Here is a 24,035-nt window from a genome sequence, read left to right as displayed (position 1 = left end):
GTTCTGGGCTTATTTCTCAAGAAAGCCTGACCACTTCGATTTTTCCAGAAGCTCCAGAAGCTCTTTTAGGAGCCTAGAGTCACCATGTAAGAAGCCTAACTGTCTTGCTGGAGACACTGCCTGGAGAGGCCATGACTAGAGGCCTAGTCCTAAGATTTCCTGTCACCTCTATCGAGATCGACCTTCCAGTTGTCCCTATCCAAGGCACCAGATATGTCAGTGAGGGCATTTTCAATGTTTGAGCTGCATATGCCTTCTGTCTGCAGTCTCATGACAGATCCCAAGCAAAAGCAGAAGAATTATCCAACTGAGCCCTAATCTACCAACAGAATTTTGAATAGTGAAATGGTTGCTGTTCCAAGCCACTAATTATTAGGGACTTGTGTGCAAGAACAGGTAACTGAAACAAATATTTTACTGGAGATAGAAGAATGAGAAAATGGACTAGGAACAATCTAGAAAGAGAACAGTCGAGAACTTTCCAAAATTCACTCAAGATTCCACTCTCAGATTCCAGAAGCTCTAATAAACCCAAAAAGGGTAAATGAAAAGCTTTGACACAACATAGTAAAAACGCAGAAAATTAAAGATGCAGATAAAATTTTAAAAGTAACCAACTAGAAAAAAATAAAAGTAACCAGAGGAAAAAGACAAATTATATCCAAAGCAACAATAATAAGGGGTGCCTGGCTGGCTCAGTCAATGGAGCCTGCAACCTTTGATCTTGGGATTGTGAGTTCATACCCCACATTTGGTGTAGAACTTATTTATAAGTAAAATCCTTAGGGATGCCCGAGGGATGCCTGGGTGCCTTCAGTTCAGGTCATGACCTCAGGGCTTCCTGCTGGGGTAGAGGGGGTCTACTTGTCCTCCCCTTCTCTGTCCCTCACCCCTGCTCATGAGCGCACTCTCTCTCTCTCAAATAAATAAAATATTTTTTAAAAAACTAAAATCTTTAAAAAGGAGGGGACAATAATTAGACTGATGACTGTCCACAAAAAAAATTTACTGGGGGCACCTGGGTAGCTCAGTGGTTGAGCCTTTGGCTCAGGTCATGATCCTGGGGTCCTGGGATCAAGTCCCACTCAGGGCTCCCTGCAGGGAGACTGCTTCTCCCTCTGCCTGTATCTCTGCCTCAATCTCTGTTTCACATGAATAAATAAATAAAATCTTTTTAAAAAATTACTGAAGTTGGAAGGCAATAGAATGATATCTTCAAAGAGCTAAAAGGAACTATTTGCCAACTGGGAATCCTATAAGCAATGAACACACCGCTCAAGAATGAAGGGGAGAAAAATACTTTCAGAATAACAAAAACTGAAAAAAAAATCATCACTAGCAGAACTACATTAAAGGAAATAGAAATGATGTTTTGTCAAGCAGAACAATTAAAACAACTCCAATTTATTTGAAAATTAAATAATATCGAAGTAACTCAAAGGTCAAAGAAAAAAAGTAAAAATTCAACAATATTTCAAACTGTATAACAAATTTACATTTTCAAATTTATAGATTAAAGCCTAAACTACTTAAAATAAGAAATATGTATTTTAGAGGGGTACCTGGATGGCTTAGTCGGTAGAGCATGTAACACTCTTGATCTCGAGGTCATGAGTTCAAGCCCATCCTGGGTGTAAAGCTTACTTAAGGAAAGAAAGGGAATAAATATATATGTTATTTTCTAAGAACAGCGAAAAGTTACAAAGCTAAGTATGCATCTCAAAGCATTAAGACCTAACTAGGGAAGCCCGGGTGGCTCAGCGGTTTGGCGATGCCTGCAGCCCAGGGTGTGATCCTGGAGACCTGGGATCGAGTCCCATGTCGGGCTCCCTGCATGGAGCCTGCTTCTCCCCTCTGCCTGTGTCTGTGCCTCTGTCTCTGTGTCTCTCATGAATAAATAAATAAAATCTTAAAAAAAAAAAGACCAAAACTAAACCAAAGAAAGCACAAAGAAGGAAATCCTAATGAGAGCAGAAATTCAATGGAAAACCAAGCATAAAATAGTGACAATAGGCAAAAGTGTGAATTGGCCCTTTGAGAATATTAATAAACATGCTAAACCTCTGAATGAAAACCGATGATTAAAACAGAGAAAAAAGACGTAACTGCAGATAGTGAAGATGATGAGAAAGCATATTTCAATCAACTTTATCCCAAAAAGTTTAAAATTTTGGACAACTTGGGAAAAATTCTCAAAAAATACAACTTACTGAAAGAATCACAAGAAATGTAAAACCTAAACAGTCCTTTAAGAAACCGAATCAGTAATTAAAAACTTTCCTACAGTAAAAAAAAATAATAATAGGGGGATCCCTGGGTGGCGCAGCGGTTTGGCGCCTGCCTTTGGCCCAGGGCGCGATCCTGGAGACCCGGGATCGAGTCCCATGTTGGGCTCCCGGTGCATGGAGCCTGCTTCTTCCTCTCCCTCTGCCTGTGTCTCTGCCTCTCTCTCTATATGTGACTTTCATAAATAAATAAATAAATAAAATAAAAAATAATAATAATAATAATAATAAACTGCATATCTAGATGGCTTCACCATCAAGTTCTACCAAAAATTTAAGAAAGCAGTAACACTTAACACAAGATTTAAGGCTAAATTATACAAACCTTTCCAGAGAACAGCAGCAAAGGGCACGTTCCACAGCTTGGAGTTTAGATTGAGCCAAGTACAAAAACACAACTAGAGCTATGCAAGAGCTGAAAATTATAGGCCAGTCTCATTCCTGATCACAGATTTAAAAATCTTAAAGAAAATATCAGGCACATCAAATCCACAGTATTTCAAAAGGACCATATACCTATTCAAATTGAATTTAAATCTGGACTCCACCCTTCATTTCTCTTCAAAGTCAGTCAATATAATTGGCCATATTAACAGAGTAAAAGAAAAAAAATCAGATTCTCATCTTGATACAGAAAAAGTGACATCTATTGATTAAAAAAGTAACTTGAGCAACAGAAGGAAAATTCATCCTCTAAAAGAAGATACATGCCAAAACCTATAAGAAACATAGTACTTACAGGTAAAATCTCAAAAGCATTCCCTTTTAAAAAGGGGAATGAGACAAGACGTCTACCATCATTTCTTCTACTCAACAGTGTGCTAGAAGTCTTGGCCATGACAGTAAAGCAATAAAAAGATATAAGGGTTAAAAAGGAAGAAAAACGTAGTAGTATTATTGACAGATGAGAAGACTATGTTCATAGGAAAAAAAAAAAAAATCAAAGGCCTCACTATATTACTACACTTTTAAAGGGCTTTTGTTAGCAAGATTATGGACTATAACATCAAAGCTCAAAAAAATTTTGTTTCGTTTTTTATATACTAGCAATTGTTAGAAATAAAGTTCTGATAAATATGCCATTTTCATCACATAAAAATCTATTAAGTACATGGAAATAAATCTAACAAATTATGTACACGATCACTATGCAGAAAATGGTATCACTAAATCTGTTGAGCAAATAAAGGCAGATGCAACATACATGCTATATTAATCTATTCACATAAAGCTTAGAAATCAGCAAAACTACATAATTTAGAGATAAATATTTAGATAGTAAAATTAAAAAGCAAAACAAGGGAGGGATTTTCATAAAATTAGGATATCTCTGGGAGAAAGGGCAAACGACTAGAGGGAAAAGAAGGCTTCCAGGTTCCATTTCTTGGCCTCAGTGGTGGTTTAGATGGGTGCTTGTTTATAGTATCTCTTTCAGCTGCACAGTTTCTACCACATTTCTGCAAGTATACTGTATTTCATACACAGGCCTATATACATTAAAGGTTTTAAAAAAAATCCCCAAAGAACCAACTACCAAACAGAGGGGAAGTGGAGATCCATATGGTAAATGGCTCTTTGAGACATAAGGATAAACTAATTTGGAACAATTCACTTTGAAGAAACACAATGAAACGTCTTTATTAAAAAAAAACAAAAACAAAAACAAAAAACAGAGGACTAACAGGAAGGAAGCCAGTCTCCCTACCAGGGCAGCCAAAAGCACGGTTTTAGAGTCAGAAAAGTTAAGTCTCAATCTTAGTTCTACCACACTCTAGCACTGCAGTCTTGGGAAGGTTTGGTGTTTTTTTGTTTTTTGTTTAGCAAAGTTTAGTTTTCTGTACTGCAAAATAAGGATTCCACTTAACTCAGAAGGATTAGAGAGAATATATCTGCAGTGTCTTGTCACGTAACAGATCAGTAATGAAAACCGCTTTAACTAGAAGATGAGTGCCTCCCCATTACTAGTTAAGTTTACAGTCTTGAACTGACCCGTAAAGTTCTGACCAAAGGCATTATCAGTCATTCGGTTAATAAAAATCGATCATCAGGAACTACCTCACTTGAAATCATTACTAGATGACAAGTTTTACAGAATTCTCAATAAATTACATTTAATACATTCAATAAATATAGTTTTAGTAGGCTGCTCCAACAGTTCCTTTCTGAAAAGAATTATAAGAACCCTTTTTACATGTGTTTGTTATATGACCACAGTATAACCTGTACATAAAAAAAAGAAGAGTCTTCACAGTATGAAAGCTTTAAGGACATAGATGTCACACAGCACTAATGAGTATTTATCCACATTAGTCCAAAAGTATTCAGATCCACAGGTATTCGCCATAGCAGCGCAAGCTGATCATGAGCGCTCAGCCCATCTCATTCGTACGCACGCCATAGCACAAAGAACCAAGGCCATGGAAGATCCATTCAACCTGTGAGAAACAAAGTAGTAACAGGAAAAAAGAATGCATCTAAGAGACAAACAGATCTGCTCACAAATCCAGGCTCTGCCACTTCCTAATTAAACATTCTCTTTAAGCCTCGGTGTCCAGAGTTGTCCCAATGAAATAAAACCAATCTCAAAGGACTGTTGAACAGAAATTCCTCACTGCAGAACTGGGGGGGGGGGGGGGGGGGGCATCATTCTGCGGAGTAAAGCTACCTCTTAACTCAGATATTCCACCCCATCAGATTGTGCCTGCTTTTTCACACAGGTCTTTCTTTGTTAAGTGTCTCAAAGAAGTGGACTAATAATACAGCCATTAATTAGACATCAGTACAAAATTAAAATCCCAGCACAAGGAATTAAAATCCCAGAAATTCAGAGCTGCAGAGAGCGAGCCCGGAGACCACGGGATGCTCTAGACATAAGCTGGTGCCATCTACCTGGGCTTACGTTTTTTACATAGAGGATCAGTACAATGTGGTTAATTGTTAAGGATTTGTTAAAGGTCTAGAAGAGTAATTCTCAACCTCGGCTAAACATTACAGCCACGTGAGTAGTTTAAACACACATGCACACGTTCCACCTTCAATCAGAAATGAACCAGAAATTTGAAGTAGAACATGGGTGTTAATCATTTTGTAAACCTTCTCCTGGCGATTCTAATGAACAGCAAGGGTTGAGACCACCAAAGCAGAAGAAAAGACAGCAAAGAAACCTGTCAGTACTTCACAGTCAAAAAAATTGCCTTAATAATTATATGGCCCGTTTTCTATCCACTAAAAATGAGTCAGATAAAGAGCAACCCAAGAGATCCAGGCTGTATTTAAACAATTACACAATCAGGGGACCTGGGTGGTACAGCCAGTTAAGCATCTGACTCTTGGTTTTGGCTCAAGTTGTGATGGAGCCCTGCATTAGGCTCCACACTCAGCATTGAGTCAGCTTGGGATTCTCTCTCCCTCTGCCCCTCCTATTTGTGTTCTTTCTCTCAAATCAATCATTTTCACACTCAAGAGTCCTTTGATATAATGTAATTAAAGGAGACATACAATGAGCTTCTCTGGAACACTACTCATACAAAGAGCACATTTTGGTATTGTCATGTTAAGAAAAAATGGAACGCTACTGCTTTTGCCCAGGGCTTTGCACTTTCTCTTGTGATTTTATCCATGCTAAACAGTGCATTAGAAAGTCACTCCAAGCATAACATTTTTAGTTATCCCATATCAAAATGAAAAGTGTTAACAGTGGCTATCAGAAACATGACTTTTGTTTTTCTGTACTGTCCACTCTGTACAACGTGTATTTCTACCCATGTTCCAGAGATTCTTGGTTTATTTTCTAAATTTCTCCTATAGAAATAAGTCGTTACTATAGTAATATTTACCCACCCTGATATCTTTTCCCATTTGCTTATTATTCTAGGGCTTTTGCACATAGCAACCACACAAATCTCTGCTGCAAGCTGCTCATAGCACTCAGATCCCTGGCAACATTCAGAAATGAATATATCTTTAAACTATGGGAACACTTAGCTGAATACCATAGTTTCAAATGTCTCTAAAGTGCTTTTTGTGCAGAATCCATCCCAGATTTGTCAATTCTTACTATAAGTAACACATTTCTCTTTATATTCACGCAGGTGGAGGAGTCAAAAACTATAGCAGAATAAGCTGGCACAGGAGTCTGCTCGTTATTAATGTATTTTGGAGTTGAAGACATTTACTCCTGGCATGTACAGCTAACGAGTGATTATTTAGTATACATGTATTTTTCTCCCCTGACAAAAGTTGCAAATAAACGGGATCTTTATGCTGATTGAGAATGGTCCTACTCTTTAGATAAGAACTTAGCAGTTACTATGGTAGCTGTTTGAATCGACAGAATATTAGTGGACTGCTACCTACGCTTTGCCAACATATTTTCCCTAGAAATAACTTATGTGGAAAGACAGTGGATGTGATTCTTTCCATAAAAGTTCCCATTCATGAACTCATAAAGGAGTAATAGATTAACACCTACCTGAGTAAAATTATCACAGGAGGGAGTTCAGTTACAGAAAGGCCATGAAGAGCACAATCACAGCCTCTTCTCTTAACTTTCGGTAACAAGGCTTTGCAGAAAGAATAATTAGTTATAGACGTATGTGTGCACACACTCAAAATACGTGGAGATATAAGTAGATATAAATGTGTGTATTTGTATACATAGAACTTTAAAATACATAGAATTGGGATCCCTGGGTGGTGCAGTGGCTTAGCGCCTGCCTTTGGCCTGGGGCACGATCCTGGAGACCCGGGATCGAATCCCACGTCGGGCTCCCTGTGCATGGAGCCTGCTTCTCCCTCTGCCTGTGTCTCTGCCTCTCTCTCTCTCTCTCTCTCTCTCTCTCTCTGTGTGACTATCATAAATAAAAATTTAAAAAATAAATAAATAAATAAAAATAAAATACATAAAATTTTACAATACATACAACCATACGGAACAAAGTAAAGTGTGGATAATACTGAATTAGCTAAAATCAAGATGGAGGACAGCCCTGGTGGCTTAGCGGTTTAGCGCCGCCTGCAGCCCAGGGCATGATCCTGGAGACCCAGGATCGAATCCCACCGTCAGGCTCCCTGCATGGAGCCTGCCTCTCCTTCTGCCTGTGTCTCTGCCTCTCTCTCTCTCTCTCTCTCTCTCTCTCTGTGTGTCTCTATGAATAAATAAATAAAATCTTAAAAAATAAAATAAAATCAAGATCGAAGCCCCCAAAGAACCTAAGGAGTAACGTCTTCATTCTTTTTTGAATTTTATTAAAATTAATTAATAAATAATTAATTAATAATTAATGCGGAAGAGAGGCAGAGGGAAAAGCAGGCTCCATGCAGGGAGCCCGACGTGGGACTGGATCCCGGGTCTCCAGGGTCACGCTCTGGGCTGTAGGCAGCGCTAAACAGCTGAGCCACCAGGGCTGCCCTTCATTCTCTTCTTAATGTTTACTCTAAGCCCATTTATAGTAGGAGGGAAAAGGGTTGAAAAAAAATCACAATAGGGGAGTTTTTCCAAATAGTATCCACCAGCAGGTTGTCTCAGCCTAATGATTCGTGGTCTCTTGGGTGTATGATGGGGGCCTATTACTCTGAGCTGGGTTTGCGATGAGTCACACAATGGCTGACTCACTTTCCTCCATGACTAACCAGTGCAGGCGTTTGTCGGTGAAGGACCCACAGCCCACCACAAGGCGGCACCCCAGGGAAGGAAGAGCCTAAAGTTAGTGGGTTCCAAGAGAGAAAGATTCTTTGGGCTGCAGGAAGGAAATAGCATATAGCCACAAAATATAGCATCAAAATGTCAGCATCTGATGACAAAATTATCTTCAGTATGTTGCAAAGGACTGGTTGAAAGACTTAAAAAAAAAAAAAAAAGAGGTCCAAAAAGTTGCAAAGTGAATTTAACCTGTGGTCAGGCCCCTAATACTAACATACAATTTGAAAGAAGAAAAAGAAAAATATATTAAATGTTAGACTGATTTCCCATTTTCTATTTAAAGGGGGGGGGGGGGATCAAGATTCTTCAGACAAGAATTTCATACTTGGACAAAAAGCTATCCTAGAATACCTGGGTGACTCGGTGGTTGAGTGACTGCCTTGGGCTCAGGTCATGATCCCAGGGTCCAGGGATGGAGCCCCACATTGGGCTCCCTTCTCAGTAGGGAGCCTGCTTCACTCTTTCTTGCTCCCTCTACTTGTGCTTTGTTCTCTCTCTCAAATAAGTAAAATCATTTTTAAAAAGAGAACATTTTTCTTTTAAAACAGCATTTCTAGGGCATGAAACTTACTTAAGATTCTCCCTCTCCCTCTGCCCCTACCATCTTCCCTCTCTAAAAAAAATAAATATAAATAACACAGCATTTCTTTTTTTTTTTTAAGATTTTATTTATTTATTCATGAGAGACAGAGAGAGGCAGAGACATAGGGAGAGGGAGAAGCAGGCTCCTCGCTGAGAGCCTGATGTGGGACACGATCCCGGAACTCCAGGATCACGCCAAGTCGAAGGCAGATACTCAACCGCTGAGCCACCCAGGCGTCCCTAAAACAGCTTTTCTAAGGACGATCTAGATCAGTGCTGTTCAGAGTTTAATGTATATACCAATCCCTTAGGGATTGTGTTGAACTACAGAATCCAATTCAATAGGCCAGAGGTAGGGCCCAAGATGCCCCAATTCTAACAAGCTCTCACCTTGGAAATGTCAATTTCAATTGGCTTAGGAAATAGGGTCAGTAATTTTACATTAGCTCCTCAGTGACTGTGCACTTTTTAAAGGGACCTGGGGAGATATAATCCAAAAACTAGGTCCATTTTTCCCTGTATGACTAGAAAATCCACAGCATTTTGTGTACCTGAGTTAAAACCCAAGAACGTCAAGTTACAAACAGACACGAAAATAGCACATCCAGTACCACGGCAAAATTGTACCATCAAAGGGAGCTAATATTTGCTGGCGGCCTTTTACATGTCAAGCAAGCACAATGTGCTTTGGAGACATTTCTTTTCATTCTTCCATGTCAGAGGAGGCACCTGAGACAGAGCCTCTGCTCCAGGTCAGAATCTGAATTCACATTCCACCCCCATCTGTCTCTATGTGCTACTTTTATTTATTTCTATTTTTATGTTCCAGCTCTATGCATCCTATTCCCCACCAGGTGGTAGATGGGATCATTATTCCCAACTATTTCTCCCTCTGCATAATAGGTTTACACTCATCCTATTGACTGTCATGGGAGAGAAGTACATGTCCCCACTTCCTTGACTTTGGGTTTGGCCCCTATGACACACATTGACTAAAGGAAATGTGAGCAGATATGGCACTAACCACCTCCAAACCGAGGTTTTAACTGTGTTGCGTGGTTTGGATTGTGCTCCTGCTCTTCACCAAGAGAACAGCATGTCCCAGATAGAAACTGTTCTTTCAGCATCACTTGTAATAAGAAAATTGGAAACCACCTATTGTCTATTAAAGATGGTAATTACAAAGACACAGGCTATGGAAGAATACATAATGTCAAATAAGAAACCCCAAACTAGGACTGCAGCTGTGGAGAGCTGCAACATACACATGAACAGGGACAAAAGGACAAAAAGGAAATCTACCAAAATATAATCAAGATTTTGTTGGACTCCTGGATAACTTTTGTCCTCTTCTCTATTTACTACATGTCTGTTACCATGGCACGCTGCTTCAATAAAATGCAAATTCATCTTCAACTTTCAAATTTCAAGGCAAGACTTTATAAGACATACCATCAGACAATACATGCCTTGCCAAACTGAGAATGTCACAACTCAGAATTTTCTCTTTTTTATGTGCAATAAAAACTCGCAGTTGCAAGTTACTAGCAGTGTGACCTTGTATAAATTAACCACTCTGCCTGTTTCCTCATCCATAAGTGGTTTTAATAATGACTTCTTTGGTTATTTAGCACATTAAATATGGTAATATATAAGGCACCTGACTTATACAAACATTCAATGAAAGCACCTTTCTTTCACTACAGCTAGTAACACAGAAAACAGATGCAATTATATCTGTTGTAGAAAGGGATTTATCAACGAAGCATTAACCAAAGATAATATTCAAGGCAATTTAAAATCCTCAGCAGTCCATGAACCCAGCTATAAGCAGATTCTACAGCACACACCACTTTTAGGGACCCTTGATTACCCTGAGCCTACCCAGGTAATCTAGTACCATCTTTTTTTTTTTTTTTTTTTTAAAGTAGGCTCCACACCAATGTGGAGCTCCAACTCATGGCCCTGAGATCACAAGTCACATGCTCTATACCTACTGAGCCAGCTAGGAACCCCCAGGATAATCTATTTTAAAGACACCTGAGTAGCAACCTAATTCCATGTGCAACTTTAACTCCTCTTTCCTATTTAACATGTTCCACAGGATCCAGGAATTAGGACACAGAATTCATCTGCGGGCCATTATTCTACCTAGCACACGGTGATACCACATGCATAACAACTCAGTATTTCAGAAGCTGGCTGAAATCAGATTCCCACAACAAAGCACCAAGGTGAATTGCTCTTTTCTGTTTGTGTACTCTGATGTTCCCAGTGGTTGATCAACATTCAGTCTCTTATATCAGAAAAGCACATTTGCTTTTTTTTTCAAGATTTTTAAAATTGATTTATTCATGAGAGACAGAGAGTGAGGCAGAGACATAGGCAGAAGGACAAGTAGGCTCCTCACAGGGAGCCCGATGCAGGACTCGATCCCAGGACCCGGGGATCATGACCTGAGCCAAAGGCTTAAACACTGAGCCACCCAGGTGCCCCAGAAAAGCACATTTCTGTAAGAACCATACTTAAATGAATGAATGCTCTCCATCTATTCAGCCCTGCTTCAGGGCCAAGTGCTAGGGCCACATCTAATAGAGAAGACTTAAGGGCAGTCTCAGCTCATGAAGCCCTCACCAACCCAGGGGAAGGGGATGACCAAGTGAAACCCCAGTAACACTGAAATCAGAACTTCCAAAGTTCTGTGGAGCTGCAACAGGTTGTCAGTGAAGGCTTTCCTGAAAAAGGCATTTGGGTGAAATGTGTAGGGAGGAAATAGAAGCAAGGGGCTGAAGGCACTGAGGCTCAGGCACATTCTGTCAAGGGTATAAGGAAACAGCCCCCTGGGGAGCTGGGCTGGGGAGCACGGAGAACAGCGGAGTGGGCCCATGTCCTTGGGCTGCTGAATGGGAAGGCAGGAGAGCGCCATTTAAGAACTCGATCCTAAGGATCACAGGGGCCAAAAGGCCAAAGAAGGAAGAAAAAAGGCCTCAAAACTGGGCAGCAAATTGTTCCCCAGAGAAGCCAGAAAACTGCAACAAATGAGGGAAGAGGCGGAGCAGAGGAAGACAGAGGCAGGGGAAGGAGGGAGAGGACTTTTCTGGGCGGCCACCAAGCGCCAGCCACTGCATTTGTGCAGGACTATATAAGGAATGTGTGGAAAAATCATAAAGACAAAGAATTACGGAGGTTGCCAGAGGTTGGGAGGAGGGAGGGACCTATGAGAAGTTAGTATTTAATGGGGACAGAGTTTCAGGGCTTTTTTTAAGATTTTATTTATTTATTTGACAGAGAATGAGAGAGCGAGCACAAGCAGGCAGAGTCAGGCCGAGGGAGAAGCAGGCTCTGCGCTGAGCAGGGAGCCCAACGCAGGGAGCAGGGAGCCCAACGCGAGGCTGGATCCCAGGACTCGGAGTTCATGACCTGAGTGAAGGCAGATACTTAACCATCTCAGCCACCCAGGCACCCCAGAGTTTCAGTTTTGCAAGACAAAGAAATGGGTTCTGGGGTAGACAGTGATGATGGGTACTGAACACTACTGAGTGATATACATAAAAATGGTTAAGATGGTTAATCTTACATTATGTGTATTTGGCCATGATTTTTTAAAATTGAAGGAAAGGGATCCCTGGGTGGCGCAGCGGTTTGGCGCCTGCCTTTGGCCCAGGGCGCGATCCTGGAGACCCGGGATCGAATCCCACATCGGGCTCCCGGTGCATGGAGCCTGCTTCTCCCTCTGCCTATGTCTCTGCCTCTCTCTCTCTCTGTGACTATCATAAATAAATAAAAATTAAAAAAAAAAATAAAATTGAAGGAAAAAGGAATAGAATGAATGGAACTTGACAAAGGAGGGATTTCTCTGCTTATCCATTTCTCTTTCTAGCAGCCAAATATTGAAAAGAAGTAGTATGTGAGATTAAGTAAAAAAAAAAAATCCTACAATAAGCTTGGATACCTTCATGGGCTAAGGAGAAGCAACAGTAAGGGAAAGAAAGATAATATGGGATGACAGTATAAGATCTGGAATAAATCCCAGAGAGGCAAACAGACTCAGAATCCAGAGAACATGTGGGGAGGGCAGTGGGGGGCGTAGGGGGAAGGAGGAGCTTTGGTGAGAGGTGGAGGACTCTCTTCCACCAGAAAGGAGAAAGAGAGGGCTGGCTATGAGGCAGGAGAGAAGTAAAGGATGTCAGAAGTTAGGGAGAAGAGAAACGGAGAACTGCAGTGTCCAAAAGAAAAGGGAATTGCTTCATCTGGATCACTGACCAAAATTCTAGAAGTCAGTTGCATATGTCAAGGTTTCAATGGAGAACAGTTAAGTCTCAGTTGTGGTTTTATCTCGAAGCAGCTCTGTTACTTTTGCTAAGTCCGCTAAACTTCTTAAACCACATCTCTCAAAGAGGGGGATTTGCTAAAATAATCCAACTGTCCCTTCCAGCTCTACATTTCAATGGTTTTAAAAGCAGAGAGCTTATCCTTTGCACCGTGTCAGTTTACCTACCTACCCACCCACACCACCAACCCCCACCCCCGCCCCCCCCCCAAAAAAAAAGACTGAAATGAGAACAAAAGTCAAGGTGAAAAAAAAAAGTCAAGGTGATATAAAATAAATACCCTTGGGCTGATTTCACATTTCACTTTAAATAGTGAGAGCCACAACAAACAGATGGTTACCGCTGACAAGAGATGTGTCATTACAGTCCTAATGATAACTGATGTTTTTACAGCTCTTTATAAAGTGCCTTCACAGACCAATCATTTGTGATCTTCCTCACAACAGCTATGTGAGACCGGTATGGTCCTAGTATTCTTCTATCCATTTTGCAGTAGAGGCAAGTGAGCCTGACAAGTTGATGAAGTGCCCAGGCTCCCAGAGCACGTTAAGTGACAAACCTAGGACTGACATGGGGGCTCAGGACTCAAAACACAGGATTTTTTTTAAAAAAACTTGTGGGGTACCTGGGTGGCTCAGTTGGTGAAGCGGCTGCCTTTGGCTCTCAGATCATGATCCCAGGGTCCTGGGATTGAGCCCCCGATTTCACTGATCCCTGCTCAGGGCATGCTGATCCCTGCTCAGCGGGGAGCCTACTTCTACTCCCTCTGCCCCTCAGCCCTCCAGTCATGCTCTCTCTCCCTCTCAAATAAAAAAATCCTTTTAAAAAAAAAAAAGAAAAATTGGGATCCCTGGGTGGCGCAGCGGTTTGGCGCCTGCCTTTGGCCCAGGGTGCGATCCTGGAGACCCCGGATCGAATCCCACGTCAGGCTCCCGGTGCATGGAGCCTGCTTCTCCCTCTGCCTATGTCTCTGCCTCTCTCTCTCTCTATGTGACTATCATAAATAAATAAAATTAAAAAAAAAAAATTTAAAAAAAATAAAAAATAAAAATAAAAAATAAAAAATAAAAAAAAGAAAAATTGTTTCTTAGACACTGACACACAGTATCTAAGATTTCCCACTTGGTGTCACAAACATAGAAAACATAGGGGTCAAAAGAAATTTGCAGAAGTTTGTGCTTTCACTTGATCCTGGCAAATAGTTTACTGAAATTCAAGTACAAACTTAATTTCCATGTGATAAATGATTGGAATATGAAGGGCAGAGATGGTAAAGGATTAGAACCCAACAGTTCCAATGTCCTAACAGTCTCAGGATGAGAAAAATGGAGGTCTCCTCTGGGAGGAACAGCCTGTGGGAGGCCAAAGCAACACTAGAACTCAGAGCTCCCACCAAGCCTAGAGCTCTTGGCCCTGGCCAGGTCTTACATAGCCTCTAAGAAAAGTTAACGACAAAACTGCTCCTTCACACTGAAATGGTTCCAATTTAAATAATGTGAGGGGCTCATTCTCTCCTTTTTACATGTGCAAACCATATGGATGCTGCCTAGAAATGGGCCTAGGATTCTCTGGAGCAAATTCTCCTCACAAATGAGAGGGTTTGTAATGAGTCATGCCTCATTTTAGTACAAAAGTTAAGTAAATGTGTCCAATAAGGAACCCATCTGAGAGAACCTGAAGTCAAGTGAGAGTGCCTCCATTACCTTCGTCTACCTAAAAAGTGCTTTTTAGACTATTTAAAATTGAAAAACTAAAAAAATGAAAATATTTTGAAGAGGACCATATTGTCCAAGTAGTCCTATTTTCCTCCTCTGGCAGTAATATTGTAATGAGTCAGCAGGTGCTTCACTGCCAAAATTACTTTTATCACAAAGCTAGGAAATGTGGAATGCTTCAACTGAAGACTTCACAAGGAGAATAGATGAGGACATGAAAATGATGTATATTACGAAATTGCAGATTCCATCTTATATGCACATAGAGAAAAAAACAGTATGAGGCTTTCTTGAGACTAGAAAGGATTCAAGGACAAGAATGTCAAAGAGGAGCCCTTCTGAGGTGAGCAGAAATCTGACTTTCTTCCCTCAGGGCACTTGGGAGCTGCCAAGAGAAAAGATTTCTACCAAGGAAAAGTGATCAAAACTTCTTGGTGAACATGCTAATATAGGCTAATGTGACAAATGCAAAATACCACATTTGTTCAGTTCTGGAGCTGTTAAGAGGAAGACTGAGATATTAGGCCAAAAGCTATTCAAAGGCAGAGTAAAGTCTCTAGTTTCACAGTGTTTTGAGGACATTTGTACCAAAGGAGGAGTGCTCCCTCAAATACATAACCAGGTTTCTCTTCAAAACAGTTGCAAGAACTTAAAATCAAGGGGACAAGACGCTAAGCTCAAGACCCCCAAAGGGAAAAATTTAATCTCCCACAGTTTTCCAAGGCCAAGGAGACAAAAAAAGTCTTTTACAGTTTCAATGAAAAGCCTGGAAGAACCACACCTGAGGAGCACAGCAACCACAGCTGGACTGAGTCTTCCTAAAACTGCAACCTGGCCTTGACTTAGCTCAACTCCCAATGGTGCGACTCCTCACTATATTTACCTAACCGAGGAAAAGGAGGAAATTCTCTCTGGAGGAAGATGTGCTGCAGAACTAGTAAGATTCTTTCACACAAAACTGCTTGTTATAGGATTAAAACATTATAAGCTATTATGAGGTGAGAAAAAAAATTGTAAGAAAATGTAACCGGGATCCCTGGGTGGCGCAGCGGTTTGGCGCCTGCCTTTGGCCCAGGGCGCGATCCTGGAGACCCGGGATCGAATCCCACATCGGGCTCCTGGTGCATGGAGCCTGCTTCTCTCTCTGCCTGTGTCTCTGTCTCTCTGTGTGACTATCATAAATAAATTAAAAAATTAAAAAAAAAAAAGAAAAGAAAATGTAACCAAGGGGACCTGGTGGCTCAGTGGTTGAACATCTGCCTTTGGCTCAGGTCATGATCCTGGGGTCCTGGGACTGAGTTCCACATCAGGCTCCCCGCAGGGAGCCTGCATCTCCCTCTGCCTATCTCTGTGTCTCTCATGAATAAATAAATAAAATCTTTAAAAAAAAAAGAAAATGTAACCAATATTCAAGAGAGAACAAAGACAAGAGATGCAGACTCATAGATGCTCCAGATAACAGGATTCAGCAGACAAAACCTTTGAAATAATTAATTAGTCAAAGAAATTAGTCAAAGAAAATGAGACCAAAAAAAGGGAATTGGATGGAAAGATGGAGAATTTCCAAAAGGAACTAGAATCTAGGTCTATGGCCCTACCACCTTGAACACACTCAATCTCGTCTATAAAAATAATCAAATGGAAGTCATAGAAAAATAAAATACTCTAAGAAAAATATAATGTCTGAAATAACTCAGACGAGTCAATTAGCAGGGTTGGGTTTAATAGCAGACTGGATGTAATAAACTTGGAATATAAAAGTTAATGGAAAACATCCCTATTAAAGCCCAAATAGAAGAGGGGAGGGGCACCTGGTTGGCTCAGTCCAGAGCTTGTAACTCTTGACCTTGGGGTTGTGAGTTCAAGTGCCATGTTGGGTGTAGAGATTACTTAAAAATAAATAAAAATTAGGGCAGCCCTGGTGGCGCAGCTGTTTGGTGCCACCTGCAGCCTGGGGTGTGATCCTGGAGACCAGGGATTGAGTCCCACATCGGGCTCCCTGCATGGAGCCTGCTTCTCCCTGTCTGTGTCTCTGCCCCTCTCTCTCTGTGTCTATGAATAAATAAAATCTTATAAATAAATAAATAAATAAATAAATAAATAAATAAATAAATAAATAAATAAATAAATAAATAAAATTAAAAAATAGATCATAAAGAACATGGAAAAGGTCTGACCATGTAAGTGGTAGAGTCAGAAGAAAGTAACAGAACAGGGCAGTTCTGCAATATTTGAAGAGACAATGGCTGGGAATTTTAAGATTTCTTTCTTTTTAGAGAGAGAGAGAGAGAGAGATAGAGAGAGAGCAAGCATGCAAGTGGAGGAAGAGGCAGAAGGAAAGGGAGATTCTCAGCAGACTGCCCACTGAGCTCGGAGCCTGACTTGGGGCTCAATCTTATGACCCTGAGATCATGACCTGACTGAATCAAGAGTCCAACACTTAACTGAGGCACATAGGTGCCCTGAGAATTTTCCAATACTGAGGAAAGACATCAACCTTTAAATTCCAGAAGGTCAACAGACCAAAGCAAGATGAACTTAAGGAAAACCACACCTGGACTTGTGAATGTCAAATGTTTAGTACAAAAACATGGCAAGCACTAAGGAAATCATGTAGCAACCCCCAAACAGTCTGATACAACTTGGTCTTCCTATTATTGGAGAGGTAATGATAAAAAGGATACTGGGAGGGGCACCAGAACTCAACAGTAAAGTTTAAATTCTTTAGTAGGGTTATAGTCACTCTGCTCTTGACCAAGTACAGGAAAACTCTACAATAACATAAATGTGAATATACTATGATGGATGGTTGCCTCTTGGTTTCTACCTGGCCACAGATTGCATATCATGAACCTTATAATGTGACTTCATTTTACGCAATCAAAAATTTTTAATCCCAGGGGTGCCTGGGTGGCTCAGTTGGGTAAGCATCTGACTTCAGCTCAGGTCATGATCTCAGTCCCCAGGGATACAGCCCCACCTGGGCTCCCTCCTCTGCGGGGAGTCTGCTTGAAGATTCTCTCTCCCTCTGCCCCTCCCCCACTGCTAGTGTTCTCTGAAATAAATAAAACCTGTAGAAAAAAATTTTAATCCTAGTAATAGTTTTATGGTAGAGTTTACTAAAATCAGGGGGAAAAAACACTGATGGAGTAGCAGAATAAGATGGGACTCTAGAGGTAAACAGTCCAACCCCTATGTTAGGTGATAACAAAACTGAAGCCTGGAGCAATAAGAATGATGTGCACAGCACCTACAGCTATTTAGAAGCTGACTGGAAATCTGAACAGCATCCTTCTAACTTCTAATCCAGCCTTGTGATTCTGGCACCAGGCCGATCCAAGGTCAAATCTAATCCAAAGTGAAAATTCTTGGTGTAAATGCTTTTATTTAATGAATATATATATATATATATATATATATTTGGACCAATAGTGATGGAAAAGTCACTGCTACTGATGCAAAATACAACACACTGGGTGCTCATTTACTGAGCATGTAGACGTGGAGACCCGACATCATCACTGGGCAGAGCTCCTACACACACACACACACACACACAAGGACTTTGGTCATTCTGTGAAGCCAATGTTCACAGGCAGGGCAGAAGAACAGGTCAGAGAGGTAGAGAAGGGTGTGGCCAAAGACTATCACTTAAACCCCAGCAGTCAGGGACGCCTGGGTGGCTCAGCGGTTTGGCGTCTGCCTTTGGCCCAGAGAGTAATCCTGAAGTCCCAGGATCGAGTCTCACGTCAGGCTCCCTGCATGGAGCCTGCTTCTCCCTCTGCCTGTGTCTCTGCCTCTGTGTGTGTCTCTCATGAATAAATAAATAAAATCTTGAAAAAAAAAAAAAGCAGGTTATTTCTGTGAGTCTCCACAACGCGATTAAGAACATGCACAATATCACCACACATGGTGGTGAATAACAGAAAATATCCCACGTCGCCATACATAGGGGTGAGAGAAAACGAGAAGACAAGAGCTGACCCTCCGTACAGATTCTTTATTACCAGAGCACAAGGTGTACCCTCAGCGCCCGTAGCCTTTTACTTCACACAGTTCACATATTTTCTTAAGTGGGGATTAGTGAGCCTTCAAAGGAGAAGAGGATGACTGATGAACCATCTAGCCCCTCTTAAATGTCTATGCTTTATGGGTTTTATTTTCTTTAATGATTTTATTTAATTATTTGAGAGAGAATGAGGGGGAGGGGTCCACGGAGAGGGAGAAGCAGACTCCCCACCCAGCAGGAAGCCCGACATGGGGCTCAATTCCAGGACCCTAAGATCATGACCCGAGCCAAAGGCAGATGCTCAACCAACTGAGCCACCCAGGCATCCCAAATGTAGGTTTTTAAATTCTCACTTAAAAGCCAAGTTGTGCCCAAAACACATTCAGTGTGGCATCTGAGGTTCCTTCTGAAGTTATCACCTTGAATGTTAGTCATTTCCCTATCATAACCTTCTTCAATATAAATACTTAACTAATAATCCCTGATAAAACTCAAGTCACTGTTCTGTATAGCTGTTTCAGTAAATCAGCTCTATGCTTACTCATGATTTTTGTACAGCTTTTGCTAGTATTTTAACCTTATACAGGAGGATGTGTATTCTCTCCCTGTCTCTCTCCCTCTCCCTCACTCTCCCCACCATATAGTACATATAGACTATGTATTTATATAATATACATCAATAGATATAACTTAGGAAGGAGCATTCACATTATGCAACATGTCAGGAATATAGTACATAAAATATTTTACACTATTGTCTATTTCAAACTAGCTCTTAGGAAAACAAAAAACATGAATCCCTGCACATGCTATCTCAATTAATATCCTACTTCAATCTGTTAAAATACCTTGATTTGCTCAATTGTTAATAGTTAAAAATACTGATTTTTCTAACTCAAAGTAGGCATGGTCTTCTAAAATTATAGAACTACAGTCACTTGATTTTATGTCATTTTACCTAAACAGCAAGGACAATACAAAGATTTGGTAAGAAACGGATTTTTTTAAGAAACTGATTTATAAAGAGTACAGTGAGATATGAACTACATCTTTTGTTCTCTACAAAATAAAAGGAAAACATGCCATGAAAAAATTTTAAGAAGATATCTTTTAACATAAGTGAAAGTTCTATTTTCACCCATAAATAGTAACACATCTGTTATTTTGACAGAGGATTACTCGGGTTGTGGATGTTTCATGCCTTTAACTGTGTCAGCGGCCAATCTAGGAATGGCACGTGGCAGGAGAAAAACATGTGAAAGGTCGTTAAGAGGTCATAAGGGGTCTTACAGCCCTTCAAGTGCCTCCTGTTTTACACTTTCTGGCCACTTCACAGTTCACCTGTATCTCTAGATCAGTAGAAATGGGCTTGAAGGAGGAAAAATCTAGATCTGTGTTCTTTACTTCTAACAGCTCTACTAAAACATACCAATATGTACTATGACAAAGTTCTGGAAAAACTCAAACTGATCCAAGATTATTCTACTACCTCTGAAGTTGAGGTTATTTCATGTATAGTTTTCTAAGAATATTTATCAATATACATTTCATGTATATTTCAATTAAGCTCCTGCACCTGTATTGTAACCATACTTCCTCTTAATGTACACTAGTCCTTAAAAAGAATCCTTTAATTGGTAGTAAATCAGAAACACTGAACTTCATGTTTCATGTTCAGCAGTTGAGCATCTGCCTTCGGCTCAGGGCTTGATCCTGGGGTCCCAGGATGGAGTCCCACATTGGCCGCCCTGCAGAGAGCCCGCTTCTCCCTCTGCCTGGGTCTCTGCCTCACTCTCTGTGTCTCTCATGAATAAATAAATAAAATCTTTAAAACAAAACAAAACAAACAAAAAGCAAAAGGTGGAGAGGAGCTGAGCCCTTGCTAGAAGAGCCAGCCCCCAACCCACCTCTTGGAAAACCTGCCCAGATCCAAAGAGCTGCCCAGCTGAGTCCTATCCAAATTGTCAACTCACAGAATCAAGAGCTAAGCTAAATGCTGGTTCTTTTAAAGCACTGATCAGGGGCACTTGGGTGGGGTCTGCCTTTGGCTCAGGTCATTATCCCAGAGTCCTGGGATCTAGCCCAGCAACAGGCTCCCTGCTCAGCAAGGAGTCTGCTTCTCCCTCTCTCTCTCTCCCCCTGCTCATGCTCACTCATGCACATCCTCTCTCAAATAAATAAATAAATAAATAAATAAATAAATAAATAAATAAAAATTTTAAAACCACTGACTAAAACAATATTGTGTTTGTTAAGCAGCAAAAGCTAACTGCTACAGTAAGGAATGGAGTCATTCAGTGAACATGTAGCAAATGTCTTCGTATGTGAACGAGTGCTCTCAGTAATTACTGGGGGCACAAAGATTAATATGCAATAGTGCTTACATTTAGGCATCCCCTCCAAGGACACTAATAAAGTGTGAATTACAAAATCTATTTAGAGGATAGGAAGGCTCACTCAAGGAAGAGGTCACATTGGAGCTGGTTTGTAGGGGAAAAAATAGGAAGTCATTGGTAGATAGGAATGGACGTCAGAAGCAGACAAGAAACAGCATGTGCAATAGCACAGATGCAGGAAAGAACTCAAGGAATGTTCTAGGAATGGCAAATAGTTTAGGACAGATGGAGTGTGGGGAGGAAACGGCAGACGATGGAACAGGAAAAGCAGGTCGAAGGCAAATAATTAAGGGTATCCTACTGTAAATCATGCTAAGGAATGTGAATGCCTCTTGTAGGGTGTAGAGAGCTACAAATCACTTTTTAAGTAGGAAATGACATGAGTAAGTCTGTGTTTTAGGCAAAAGCAAGCTGATGACAAGTGGGGGATTAGAGGCAAGAAGAATCAGGGAGATCGGTTGGGAGGCTATTACTACAATCCCAAAGGCGACCTGAACCAAAGTAAATACAGCCTCTAAGAGGGATAGGGACTGTGTGGGAGGAGGGAGACAGTGCCAAGATGTCTACTTTGGGATCCTGGATTCATGGTAAATATATCAATTAAGGCAGGAAAGCAGAAGAGCAGACTGAAGAGGAACAACGCATGTGTTTTATTAAGACACATGTCATCAGAGATCCAGTGGGAGACGTCCAGGAGGCAGGTAAAGATATAGAGCTAGACCTTCTGCTGAAGGGCAGGTGGTGAGAACAGATAGACCAGGGGAGTCTTTTGAACACAGGGCAGGGGGAGAGGGACAATTGAAGACCTAAGAATGGACATGAACACAGAGCACTGAGAGGAAAAAAATACAGGTGAAGAGAAAAAGCATTGAGGGGCATTGATAATTTGAGAGGCAAAGAAAAGAAGGAGCATCCACCACTGGCAACTCTCCCTGGGAAGGGAAAAAGGGAAGGGTCATTCAGCAAGTCTGGATTATGAATTAAGGAAAAGTGGATACTCATCCATTATGCCACATTCTTTCCTCCAGCCAAGTCATCACCAGGTTCTTCCCTAGGGTTCTTCCCACTCTGGAGGGGCTCTGAGGACATAATCAGTGTTAGGGGGAGACCACAACAGGGGCCACTTGAGTAATAGTGTCCATGAATCTTCTTGAAAAACCCCCTTTTTTAAACCCCTTCTCTGGCACCTGCTACAACAAAGAACATTTCCAACTTTCATTCTTGGGGTACTTATTTTAAATATGCTTATAATTAATATACTGCATTTTCCAAACGTATTGCCTTTATCTATTTCTAATAACTAAAAGAGAGGTTTTAAAAAATAACCCCAAGATAGGCAAAAGTTTTATAAATAGAACCCAAAAAGCAATAGCCATAAAAGAAAAAAAAGTCCATCATTGGACTTCATTAAAAATCATCAAAGACTGCATGAAGATAGTGAAAAGGCAAGCCACACACTGGGAGAAAATACTTGTAATACATATTATCTGACAAAGGACTCCTATACAGAATACAAAAGAACTCAAAGATAAAGATCCACTTCAAAACCTGGCCAAGATTTTAACAAAAATTTCATAAAATGATATCAAAATGCCAGTAAGTTCATGAAATGGTATTTAACACTAGTCACTAGGAAATAGAAATTAAAGCCGTAAGGACCACCTCACACCCGTTAGGATGGCTATTATCTAAAGAAAAAGGAGAAAGGAAAAGAGGGAAAAAAGAAAAAACAGAATAGGGGCGCCTGGGTGGTTCAGTCCTTTGAGCATCCGACTCGATTTCAGCTCAGGTCTTTCTTTTAAAGATTTTATTTATTTATTCAATACAGACACAGAGAGGCAGAGACACAGGCAGAGGGAGAAGCAGGCTCCCCTCAAGGAGCCTCATGTGGGTCTCCATCCCAGGATCCCAGGATCATGACCTGAGCCAAAGGCAGACGCTCAACCACTGAGCCACCCAGGAGCCCTCAGCTCAGGCCTTCATCTCCGGGTCATGGGATAGAGCCTGGATTTGGGGTTCCATGCTGGGTATGGAGCCTACTTGGGGTTCTCTCCTCCTCTCCCTTTACCCCCTCCCTCCCCCACTCACTAGCATGCTCTCTAATTCTCTCTTCCTCTCACTAAAAATATAAAATAAAGGAAAAAACAGAATTAAGTGTTGGCATGGATGCGGAGAGACTGCGGCCCCCTTCCACTCTTCTGAGAATGTCACACGGTGCAGTAGCTATAAAAAACAGGATGGTGGGTTTCTCAAAAAATTTAAATAGAATTACCATAGCAGATCCAGCAGTTCCACTTCTGGGTACGTGCCCCCAGGAAACTGAAAGCAGGGTTGTGAAATACTTGTACACCCATGTTCTGAGCAGCACTATTCACAACAGGCAAAAGGTGGCAGCAATCTCAGTGTCCACCCGACAGATATATAAGTGGATAAACAAAATGTGGTAGATGCGGACAGTGTGATAGCACTCAGCCTTAAAAAAAAAAAAATCCTGACACGTAATACAACATGAATGAAACTTCAGGACATTTGGCTCAGTAAGATAAGCCGGTTACAAAAGAGCAAATATTCTGTGATTCTACCCCTGAGATACTTGAATTAGTCAAATTCATTGAGACACAAAATACAATGGTGCTTGCCAGGGGCCATGGAGAAGGGAAACCAGGGATTTACTGTTTGATGGGCACAGTTTCAGGTCTACAAGATGAGAACAGTTCTGCAGACACATGGTAGTGATGGTTGTTACCCAACAATGTGAATGTGCTTACGGCCACTAACTGTATACGCATCAAGGGTTACGGTGGTGTATTTTATGTTACCTGTGATTTGCCACCACTGAATTTGTTTCAATTTTAAAACCCCCAGGGAGATAACAGTATGCCCTCCCACCAAGAACAGCTGAACTTAAAAGACTGCCCCCGCCCCCAACCAAGTGTTAGCGAAAATACAGAACAACTGGAACTGGAACTCCTTACACCACTGGTAGAGCCTACATTGGTACAATCACTTTGGAAGA

The 24,035-nt window shown here is 41.0% G+C and overlaps 1 long non-coding RNA gene across 2 annotated transcripts in view; it reads right to left on the bottom strand.

Annotated features, from left to right (window-relative positions):
* LOC144309185 (uncharacterized) overlaps positions 1-24,035 on the bottom strand; it is a 109,800-nt gene that overhangs the window by 81,188 nt on the left and 4,577 nt on the right. For both annotated transcript variants that reach the window (XR_013375270.1, XR_013375271.1), the window contains exon 4: positions 1,563-1,643. This is a non-coding gene — a long non-coding RNA (uncharacterized LOC144309185). The remainder of the gene's footprint in view (positions 1-1,562; positions 1,644-24,035) is intronic.

This window comes from Canis aureus, chromosome X (genome assembly GCF_053574225.1).
Source record: "Canis aureus isolate CA01 chromosome X, VMU_Caureus_v.1.0, whole genome shotgun sequence".
Classification (NCBI taxonomy): Eukaryota; Metazoa; Chordata; class Mammalia; order Carnivora; family Canidae; genus Canis; species Canis aureus.
Note: the sequence above shows the minus strand (reverse complement) of the source record. Positions and strands in the feature narration are given on the sequence as shown.